At 40.0% G+C, this 11,695-nt stretch overlaps 1 protein-coding gene across 1 annotated transcript in view; it reads right to left on the bottom strand.

Annotated features, from left to right (window-relative positions):
* LOC106516536 (protein shisa-9) overlaps positions 1-7,075 on the bottom strand; it is a 138,620-nt gene extending 131,545 nt beyond the window's left edge. The window contains exons 1-2 of the mRNA XM_014006944.1: positions 7,045-7,075; positions 2,650-2,721 (exon numbers count right to left, since the gene is read on the bottom strand). The gene's annotated coding sequence lies outside the window, so the exon portion shown is untranslated. The remainder of the gene's footprint in view (positions 1-2,649; positions 2,722-7,044) is intronic.
* Between the last annotated feature and the right edge of the window lie 4,620 nt (positions 7,076-11,695).

Below are 11,695 nucleotides of genomic sequence, written 5' to 3' on the forward strand. Positions count from 1 at the left end.
TAGAATACGAAAACATTGGTGAATGCCACAAATTCTCCTAAATCACTCGTACGCACAACTTAAGAACAAATCTGTGCGTACAAACGATTCTTGCATGAGGCCCAATGAGCTAAATTTGTGTGTATGTTTGTGGCTTACAGCAGTGGTTCCCAAACATTTCAGCCTTTGACCCTCAAACTACCAGCAGCAGAGACTTGAGCCTGCAACTGTTTTTGGATCATAAACATTGTTTTCACGTCAAAAAATAGGAGCATATTAACAACATTCATTATGTTATTTTTATCCATTTAAAGTACACTAACTTTACTTTTTTGTAACAACAAAAGCAAAAAGAAATGTTATTTGTTCATTTTCTAATATATTTCATTCAGAAAATACTTTCAGGACACTTCGTTGATGTTTTGGGACCCCATTGTGGGTCCCGACCCCAAGTTTGGGAACTACTGGTTAGAGCCACTGACCAGCAAGGCTGTGGTTGATATGAATTATTTCAAGAAACGCTAACTTCCTTTAATCTAAAATTACTTTGTGTTTATTTATTTGGCTAACTGTTGCTGCCTCCTGTGTTAGTTTTCTCCTCTTTCTCCCATACTTTCATCTCTTTTGTCCCTCCCAAAGCTCTGCTCGCTCTGACAAATAAGAACATTGATGCTGACTGAGCAGCAGGTTTTTAACGATCAATTCTTTTTGTTGCTGTTGCCGTCGCTCGCATTTGTGCCTCACCGTGCCAGTACCTACGCATGTCCCAGCTTCAGTGCGAGCATGACTGAAACATGTGCTACCGCAGTCTATTAGGGGCTGATTTAGGGAACAGGCGGGGAGAGATGGATGAAGGGAGGAAGAGCAAGTAGCACAGAAGTGAGATAAACAAGAGAGGTGAGGAAGGGAGGGAAGGCAGGAAGTGARGGAGAAGGAGGAGGAGAAARGAAGACAGTAGCRTCTGCCAAAGAGAAATGGGGACTTGACAGAAAAAAATGAGCAGGGGAGGGGAGAAAAAGATGTGGAATTATCGCAGGAAAGGGAGGAGGATTAAGAAAAGTGGGGATAGCTATGGGAATAGGAATTGCTTGAGGGATAGTAGAAGGGAATGAAACAGAGATGTAGGTCAGAAAGAAATCCAGACAGGTAAGAGATTTAGARAGAAAAAAGTGCTACACTTTGTTGTATTTTTTTATTTTGTTGTTTTTATCACTTCGTAAAAACCCCTGGCTTATGTTCGCGAGCTGTTTGTACCCCGTCCAACCCGCTCAGCATTAATTTGCGTGAAATCTTTGGCAAAGTGCATCAGGAGTTATGTCAAGGATTCGCACACATGCACACTTAAGAAGGCACACAAACACTCATACGAACGCACACCACTGTGACTTCACAGTATGTTACTGTATGAGCCACAGATCAGCTAATCCGCTTATACCCCCCCCCCCCCTCGTCTGGCTTTTAAGTGTCCTCAGTGCATCGTCTGTAATTAAAAGAAGGTCACTGGGTTTTTTAAATGAAATATGTCTTCAGTGAACAGACTAGATTCTCGAGATTCTCCAGGTGCAAAGCCTGTTGGCTGAAAAACAAAGATGGCTGATGGGCTGAGAGGCAAAATCTGAAAAATAAAATTATTTCAAGTCACAGAATAGTAGGGGTGTAATGAGACACATAAATCCTCGTTACCTTGTGTTTGGGGTCATACAGGTTTTGTAAAATAGGAAAAAACAAATATAAGAGTTTCTTTTGACTTATTTTTAATAGACAACAGTCTCAAAAACAGAAAAAAAAACAGCTTTAAGAGAATTTAAGCCTTGAACAGCACGGTGGGATTTTTCAACTGGTAACTTCCATTAAACAGTAATGTTTATCAAACTAGAACTAGTGTCCTAAAGATATGAAGATTAAACAAATGCATATTACCTGCAACATGCCAGAGCTTTAACCTAAAATGATCTTACATTGGGAAATGATGAAATTATAAGCAATTTTGGTCACCTCTCCTTTTCTGGATTTGGGGTTTTCTGTGTTTAATGCCTAATTATTCTCTTCAGCTGACTTTGCAATGTCACCYAGCTGCACCACACCAAATTTTAGAACAGTTTTTGTAAAACCGATTGCGTTGCAGCCATTTTTGTGTTTGCTAATGTGGATTTACCATGATGACTAACGTGGATCAGGCTGACTCTGTAAGTTATTCAGATGTACTTTTTATTAAACCTATCCAGTGATTTGTGAGATATTTTGCTAACAGACAGACAAATACACATACACACATATGTAAACACCCCAAAGGACATTTTAAAGTGTGGGACTTTGAAGGAGCTGTCTTGCTTTGCTTTAGACAGTGTCTTTCTCCAATCCTTTTCTTTTGTGGTACATAGAATAGAATAGGATAGAATAGAATAGAATAGAATAGAATAGAATAGAATAGAATAGAATAGAATAGAATAGTCTCCATTGTCATTGCACAGGTACAATGAAATCAGATGTGCCTCAGCTAACAGTGTCTTATGAAAAGAACATTTAGGATAAGCAGCAACACACACACACACACACACACACACACACACACACACACACACACACACACACACACACAGCTGGTGTTCAAATAGCCCAGGAGAACAAACTGTTTTGAGTTTGTGGGTGCGGTTCTTAATGCTCATGTACCTTCCACCAGAGGACGGCAGGCTGAGCAGGTGGAGACCAGGACGGAGGTGGTCTTTGAGGATCCTCTTTACCCTGGAGAGACAGCAGGTGCAGGAAATATTGTTAAGGGATGGGAGAGGACAACCAGTTATTTTCTCAACTCTCTATAAAGGTGAAGCGATAGAAGGTCACCAGCAGCTTATCCTGAATTGAAACTRCGTGCGGCTCCGCTACGGTGCACACTTTGCTGCCATTTGGTTCCACCCTGATTTACACTGCGTTCGCTCCACTCTTGTGTGAAGCACAGAGGTGCTTGAAGAATTATGCAAGATTGCGTGTTAAGGCCAGTGATAAATACTGAAGTCAGATCAAAACAATTCATTCTGTGGAAGACGGACTTTTAGAGTTAAATAGCACTGTTCTATATAATGCCACACAAAACAACAGTTGAAACTGCATCACTGTTTATCTTTCTGAAATGTTTGGTTTTAAAATCATCTCTTGCATTTGCATCATGTGTGTATGCGTAGCTATAAGTGATCAATTTTGACAGCATATATAAATGTGCCTATATATTTAGGATGTTGACAAATTGCAGTATGCTTTTGGTGAATTATTTTGTAATTTTCGGTTGGTGTGCTTGTTCACAATGTGGCGTGATATTTGGAGATTGATTCGGTACTTGATCCAACCTCTGGCAAAAATAGTACTGATTTGAATTTTGATGGATGACTGTGCGCACGCCCCAGCCCTGTGCAGGTAGTGCAAATACTCTCATAGACTATAATGACTGCTACATTTTTACTGCAGAGTTTGTGCCGCAGAGCCGAGCTGACACAGTGTAAATTGGGGGTTGGTCTCCAAGTTGTTCTATGTCAGTATTCTCAGGAAGTTGATTCACTGTTGGACCTTCTTGATTACAGCTGTGGTGTTGACCCACCAGGAAAGGTTCTCTGCAATGAAAGTCCCCAAGATTTTGAATTGGGGAATCTTCTCCATTTCCTTACTCTTTAGCAAAAACCAACAGGTGATAAAGAGTGGTGTTCAGAAATAACTAACATTGTTTGTGTGTCTGTGTTCTTGAGCTGAACTCTGATGTTTTGATGTACGGCTTCACCTCAAATAAATATGTCTAACTTATTTCAAGCAAGAAAAAGCATCGTTATACATCAACTRACTCAATGAACAACCTGTTCCAACAAGCTGTTCTTTTCCTGTCTGTGAAATAATTGTTTCCAACTACAAAAGAATTGCTTGTAGCAAATCAAAGTTTTAAGCATTGTTTGCATGCTGGTGATGAGCCTATTGGTTAATTTTTTGTTCTCTCATTTTTGGGGGGCCATCTCCATTTAAAAGGTCTTGTGAGCCAAGATCTGCTCAAGGTTTGTTTGTGTGTGTGTTTTTTTTCAGACTTCATTAAAAGTTTAAAGGAGTTTTTCCCTGCTACACTGCTGACTCTTCAGGGAGTTGACTCCCGAGTTCTGTGATGCATCTTCAAACAGATTTGATGTATTTTTATTTTGCATCTTCTTCTTTTTTTCTTCTGCATCTTCTTTCCCTGTTCTTATTCTTATTATGATTTACTCAGCTTTCTAGACTTGTGTTTTATCTTCATCTTGTATACATTCTTTCAATTCACATTTTTATGAACTTTTTGTCAATTTTTATAATTATATTCCACAATAATTATATTTCATGTCCTGCGAAAGTTCTCATCCTGAACAGTTTTCAATTAATTAGTTCACTTTTCTCTTTTTTGTGAAATATCCCTCCTTGTGTCCCCAACTGAAACGCAAAGACTATTTCATTCTGATTTTGTATCCTTTCTCTTCAGTCAGCTTCATGTTTCCCACATTCTCAAACATTTTTTTGTGTTTTCCCATTAAATTGCGTCTTTTCACCRGTTTCTTTCCTATTGTTTCATCTCTGACCTTCTTAAGCTTTTGTTCTAATTTGCTAATGTTTTCCAACGAGCAGAAAATGGAAGTCCTTTGTACATTCAGAAAAACATTATAGACCATCTAGACCATAAGTCTTTTTCATACAGTCTGCTATTGGTCCCTCAGGTTCTTCAGATAGCTTGGATTTTCTTGATCCCATTGTTCCTTCAATGGGGGTGTACACCTTGAAAGTCAGCTAGATTGTTCATATGCAGGATTATTCCCTAATGGGATAAGCTCTGGTATCAGATCTCTATTTTTCCCTATTTTTATGCCTTTTTCTTGTTTCTTGAGTATCTGAAGCTTCTGATACATAAATACACATCCCCTGTATCAGACCAAGCAATTCACAATCACCAAARAACAAATACACTGATTAAATGTTCCCTATTTATTGTATTTAACTTTATTTAACATGAGTCTACCTGGACTATGAAGAACAATGCTTCATTGGGTCCCAGTGGTTATGGTCATTTGTCTCCTCTCTAAATTCTAAACCTAAGTAAGCTGGTAAAATCGTTCTTATGATGATCAGTCACGAACTACCCTGGTCCTTGACAGGCTTTGGAGGAATCATGCTTGCATGTCCTACACATTCTCACTCCCGACTCGTCACATATTGACGCTTTTCCAAGGTTCCCTCTACGTCCGATTTTGACGCGCCGGGTACCCCCCTCGCGTCAGTCCTTGACGCCCGCGGCTTTTCCGGGTTGCGCCACCAGGGGTCTTTGGGTCGGGGTTCTGAGGTTAACATGAGGGATCAGGATTAATGGTTAAGTTTAGGTACTGGGATCAGGGGTAGGATGTCCATGGTGAATATTAGGTAATTTCAGGCTTTGGAACATGTTTACGTGAATTTCCTACATTTTCTAAAAATGGTTAATTTTAGGTACTAGGGTCAGGGACAGGATGTCTAAAGTGAACAAAGGTAATTTCAGGCTTCGAAACAGACGTTTTTGCACATTTTCTACACTTTCTGAAAATATGACAACAGATTTCGCCCCATCTCGTCAGTAACTGACGTGACGGGGGTACCCGGCGCGTCAAAATCGGACGTAGAGGGAACCTTGGAAAAGCGTCAATATGTGACGACTTGGGAGTGAGAATGGGTTGGCATGTCCAGTGGGTGAAAAAAAAAAGCTTTTCTATCATATCTACCAGTTGGCGAGGCTTCACCCTGAACAAAGTCTCTGTAAATGGAGAAAGAACATGTACCCAAGGTGCTGCATTAAATCTCTAGTTTATTGTCAGAATCACAGTTAAGCAGTTGCACATTAAGAAGATTCTCCATCTTCACCAGTTTAGGTCATTGTCTAGTTTCATGAAAGTCTGAGTCTCCCACAGTTACAAGAACATATTTCACAAGTTTTTTTTTTCTTTCTAGCTATATGTCAGAGTCGTGTACTTCACGATTGTAGTCTCTTGCGACAAATGTTCTTCACAAATACATTTATTACTAATATACAGTATGTGTGGGTTAAAGTGTGATTTAAATTATTATGGTTGATTTAATTACAAGATATATTAATATTTGATCTGTTTGTTTTTGCATGACCTCTTAATTGCTTGTATTCAGTTATTCTAAAGACACAGATGCTGATCTTTGACTTCCCAAACTGCTAACTTAGATCGTAGAGTTCAGCAGTGGTGGGCAGCACTAATCTAAAAGTTAGTTCCACCAGCCCTAAAACATTAACCCAAATATTTAGGTCCCCCAATTCTAAAGCAGCAACGCACTGAATTGTTTTAGCAAAAGTGAATTATAAAGCACTAAAATAACCCAGTCAACCCATGAACATTCTTCACCAGACAACATGAGTCACATGTTGCCATGTTCTCCCTGAAGATTTATCATTGACATTCTACAGCTGTATTTGGGTTCATATATTGTCATCTATTGAATAAGTGACACACATACGAACAAAATGTGTGACAGTTTACATCCTCAGCTGTTAACATTAATGTTTATCAACATTTATAGACCTCAGTTAGTGTTTCTAAATTTAGGCTATACATTTAGCAAGTGGTAATCCACTAATAATTTTTAAATTTGGCAAAAGCCCTAAAGCACTAACCAGAAAATTAGTTCCCCTATTAGTGCTTTAGGGGAACTGTGCCCACCATTGGAGTTCAGTTACTTTTACAACCCACTATTAAGCTGGTGGGACAAGGTAACCGCTGGGTAGAAGAGGAGATTGCAGTAGGACACTCAACCCCCTTTGAAGGGGACCCTTTAAAACATGACAGCTGTAGAGAAATTCAGTTCATGCTACTAATGTTGTATGTAATGTACCTTGTCTGTAAATGGACTCCTTACAGCAAGTAAAAAGAGAGCTCAACCAGATCTGCTGCCTGTTCGTCATTCCTTGTGTCTTGATATTTAATTTATCCAACGATAATAGCCTTGAGAACTTATAATATATTAATATTTTGTGATTATACTAAGATGAAAAAAATTGACACATGTTTTGTTTACCTGCTTCTCCCTTATGGGATGATGACAGGAGTCACTAGTGCCCATATCCATCTGTCCAAATGTATGGAGGTTGCTGTGCTGTTGTGTTGGTGTCTTTACTTTTCCACTCACCTTCTCAGATCTCGAGTGACAGGGGAGGAGCTTCCAAATAACCACCTGTTCTGGGTTCTGCTGATGAGGCTGGGCTCTACTTAAGGTCTTCTGGAAGTTCCATTCCTCGCCGGATTATTCAGTCACCTCGGTACTGTTTATGTCAGGCCTCTAGYTGTTTCTCTATGAAGTAATTATATTTTTTGTATCCACTCTTCAAGGAAGACTTTTGGTGATTACTCTCTGGACTTACCTCCTGTGATTGTGGAACCTCCTCCTGGAAAGAACCTCCTGCTCATGCCTCCTCTCCTTCGCCCTGCCACTCCTGCCAAGAGATCTAAAAAACTCACAACTCTGGACTTGCCTCCTGGAACCTTTGTGCCTCCTTCTCCATGTCTGTCTCCTGCGTGAAGCCTGTAAGAGAAACCTTTTCACAAACAAAATGRCTCACCTCAAACAAATACTAATGTCGCTCAACCTTCTCTTTCAGGACTTGACCAGATTTCATCATTCACTGTAAATAATAAACACTTTAAAATTTCATTGTTTCTCTACCTCTTCATTGTCAACCTTGGTTTATTTCTGAGTACTCCTTTTTGCAAACCCTTRCAMAATGATTTCCTGGAATTACTTACTGGTTCCAGAAACTTTTCCAATGTACTGTACACTAAATGTCCCATAATGATGTCCCATCAGCACTACAAAGGGGGGCCTCCAGAATATTGCAGCAAGGTGGGGGCCAATGTTTATTATGGGGTGGCACACCAAAACCACATGGAGAACAAAAGTTCAGGCATTTTGTAATAAAATATGTCAATACGAGTTCACAACCACCTTATGATTTAAGTAAGTCTACTTTAGTTTTTAATTTTTAATAGGTTTTCATTGCCACTAGTCCATCTTCATGGCACCCCAGCATTAGAATCATAGGCTACTTCACTGAGGAAAGGTTACATTTGAACAAACTCTTAAATCTACCTAAAAATTTGTCTCTGTTTATCCTCAAATAATTCAGCCTGGCACAGAATTAAATGTCATTCTAAAGGCTATCTAAAATTGTGACAATTGTTTCCATATAACTTCAAATAATTTGAAATATCGTTTTAAATAGCCAATGTAACATGTGCCATACATCATGGAGCCACATTCCACCAGACTCACAGCACCCTTAATTAGTTTAATTATTTAGTTTGCCCTGAGTGCATGCCTGCAGGTTTCCGTAAAATATAAGAAAAGGCATCGCTTGAATAAGTGACTTTTTCAGAACAAAATGATTGCTTATCATTGAGTTTTATTGGAGTTAATTGGTGTCCATCAGACTGTTATTTTGAGCTGGCCAATATTTCAGCAGAGACAGATATATGCCTGGAAATGTGGAATAATTGCTCAAACAAGAAGGGGATAACTGCTGCATTTTATTTTTATGAGCAAACCTGCTGCCAGCATTTTCTTATTTCGCCACTCTGGAAATGGACATTCTTATACCATGTACTGAAGATTTTATACAAATATATAAGTTTGAAGAATTTGTGCTTACATGATATTTGTAATCTGTTTGCCTGTTGTGTTTTTTAAACAGTTACTCACATTTGCTGTTACACCATCAGATGTAACACAACTACCTGGAGGGAATTATTTTTATGTCTGGTGATTCTGATAATTAAATTCCAGAAGTAAAAATGGATTATTTGCAAACTCCTCTTTTGTTGCCAAATGAAGAACTCACTTGACTAATGACAAAATTAATCAATTTAAACATTTATTGGGAGAAACTATATAATTATGATGTTCTAAATCTGAATAGTGGTGGGTCCTTTACTCTCTACAAATGATCACAGTTTACTGTTAGTGACAAAGTCAAACTTTTTTTCTATTTTTGGGAAGTTCTTGCATTATGAKAGATTTTGATGACAAAAACCTTGACAAAACAGTACATTTCCATTAAAAATCATCTTTTTTAACTGTGTAACACTATTTATGAACAACTAAATTAATTCAATGCAATAGTGTAGTATTTAATTTTTTTTTTTTTGCATTTTTTTGTTTTTTTATTTGTGCGTTTGTGGCTTTTGATTATGCAAAAAAACACAAGAAGTGCATTGTATTTATTATGTCATTTGGTAAAATTTGGCTGCAAACAAGGAAAAAAGTGCTGAAGGTAATATCAATAATCATTAGATGGAAAGGTCTGCTGCTACTCTAAATTGTGTGCCACTGGTCACCAGTGGTGCAGTAATTATTGGTGAAGTGTGCCAGGGATCAATRATAAGATTATCCCGCTACACCGCTGTGGGAGGTCAACATCATCATTAGCTGTCTGTCTCTGTTTCATCGTGCTGTGGGCTCACCCCCTGCAAAGCCACCCACAGTGTGTGTTCATGTGTTTCTGAGTGTGTGTCGACAAGGACAGTCACACTATCTCAGTCACCCGGTCAAAGCTTAGATCTGTCCCTACTCGTGTCYTGTAAAGGCAAACAAAGTGACGGATGCCGACTGGAGGAGTGTGAGAGGATGACAGTAAGGACAGTCAAAGGTGAGCAAAGGACAATAGAAGTGGAAGAAAAACAACAAAGCAGGATGTTTATTTGTTTTGCTGCTTATTTGTTCCAGGTTATTTGTGTATTGCCGTACTTGTTATTCAGCATTTTTTTCATATTGAGTTTTTGTTAGGGATGCACCAATACCAGTTTTTTCTCAAACCAAGTACGAGTACAAGTACTTCAGTCGCCGATACCAATACCAATACAAGTACTTGCTGAGTTAGATCTCAAACACTTCACAGTGATTGTACAAAAACAATTTAAAATTTGAATTTGGAATTAAAAAAGATACATATCTGATGTTTGTCAACCTCAGTTTAAACCAGAACTTTTTAATCATGGTCCTCGAGGACCATTTTTCTTCATGTTTTAGCAGTCTCCCTGCTCTTCAGCCTGTCAATCACTCATTCATTTCAATCAGGTGTGCCAAAGCAGGATAACATCCAAAAAAATACAGAATATTGGTCCTCAAGGACTAGGATTGAGAACCACTTGTATAAACTTGTACAAATGATACGAACCTCAAGTCTGTTCGTTTGTCCGTCCGTCTGTCCGTTTTCTTCCGCTTGTCTGAGGTCGGGTCACTGGGGCAGCAGAGAGACCCAGACTTCCCTCTCCCCAGCCACTTAGGCCAGCTCGTCCGGGGGAATCCTAAGGCATTCCCAGGCCAGCCGAGAAACATAGTCCCTCCAGCGTGTCCTGGGTCTTACTCTGGGCCTCCTCCCAGTGGGACATGCCTGTAACACCTCACCAGGGAGGCATCCAGGAGGCATCCTAACCAGATGCCCGAGCCACCTCAACTGGCTCCTCTCGACATGGAGGAGCAGCGGATCTACTCTGACTCCCTCCCAGATRACTGAGCTTCTCACCCTATCTCTAAGGGAGAGCCCAGACACCCTGCGAAGGAAACTCATTTTGGCTGCTTGTATCCGTGATCTTGTTCTTTCGGTCATTACCCAAAACTCATGACCATAGATGAGGGTAGGAATGCAAACCAACCAGTAAATCGAGAGCTTTGCCTTCTGGCTCAGCTTCTCCTTCACCACGACAGACCGGTACAGCGCCTGCATCACTGCAGATGCAGCACTAATCCGCCTGTGGATCTCCCACTTCATTATTCCCTTATTCATTAATAAGAACCAGAGATACTTAAACTCCTCCAATTGGGACAGGACCACCTCCCCGAACCGGAGAAGGAACCCTACCGTTTTCTGGCTCAAGACCATGGTCTCAGATTTGGAGGCACTGATCCTCTTCCCAGCCAGTTCACACTTGGCTGCGAACCGCTCCAGTAGGAGCTGGAGATCACGATCTGATTAAGCCAATAGGACCACTTCATCCGCAAAAGCAGAGATGCAATCCTAAGGTCACCAAAATGGATCCCCTCAACACCTTGGCTGCACCTTGAAATTCTGTCCATGAAAGTTATGAAAAGAATCTGTGTCAAAGGGCAGCCTTGGCGGAGTTCAACTCTCACCGGAAACAAATCTGACTTATGACTGATTAGTGGGCCTGATGGATAGAGCTTCATCACAGCTAAACAACAAAATAAATCTGAAGCTCCTATGTTTAATAGTGTTTGAGCTATAACCATACACCTTTTTCAGATAAATTGGGGGTCCTGGCGGGGTTGGGGGGGCACTGTTTGGTGGGCCTGATGGATAGAGCTTCATCTGAGCTAAACAAAAAAGAAATCTGAAGCTCCTATGTTGAACAGTTTCTGAGTTATAAGCATTTTTGCATGTCCAGACACCCMTTTTTCAGAAAATTGGGGGTCTGGGGGGTGGAGGGATAGAGCTTCATCTGAGCTAAACAACAAAAGAAATCTGAAGCTTTTATGTTAAACAGTTTCTGAGTTAAAGGCATTTTTGTATGTCCTGACACCCCCACTTTGAAAGGAGCCCCCTCCTCAAATATGGGATCTGTCGTAAAACCATTGGCTGGTGCAGTGTAGGTCGGACTCATTTACAGTCCTGCCAAATTTCATGTTGATTGGTGCAGCCATTTTTGTACTACGGTTG

Source organism: Austrofundulus limnaeus, unplaced genomic scaffold (assembly GCF_001266775.1).
Source record: "Austrofundulus limnaeus strain Quisiro unplaced genomic scaffold, Austrofundulus_limnaeus-1.0 Scaffold38, whole genome shotgun sequence".
Taxonomy (NCBI): domain Eukaryota; kingdom Metazoa; phylum Chordata; class Actinopteri; order Cyprinodontiformes; family Rivulidae; genus Austrofundulus; species Austrofundulus limnaeus.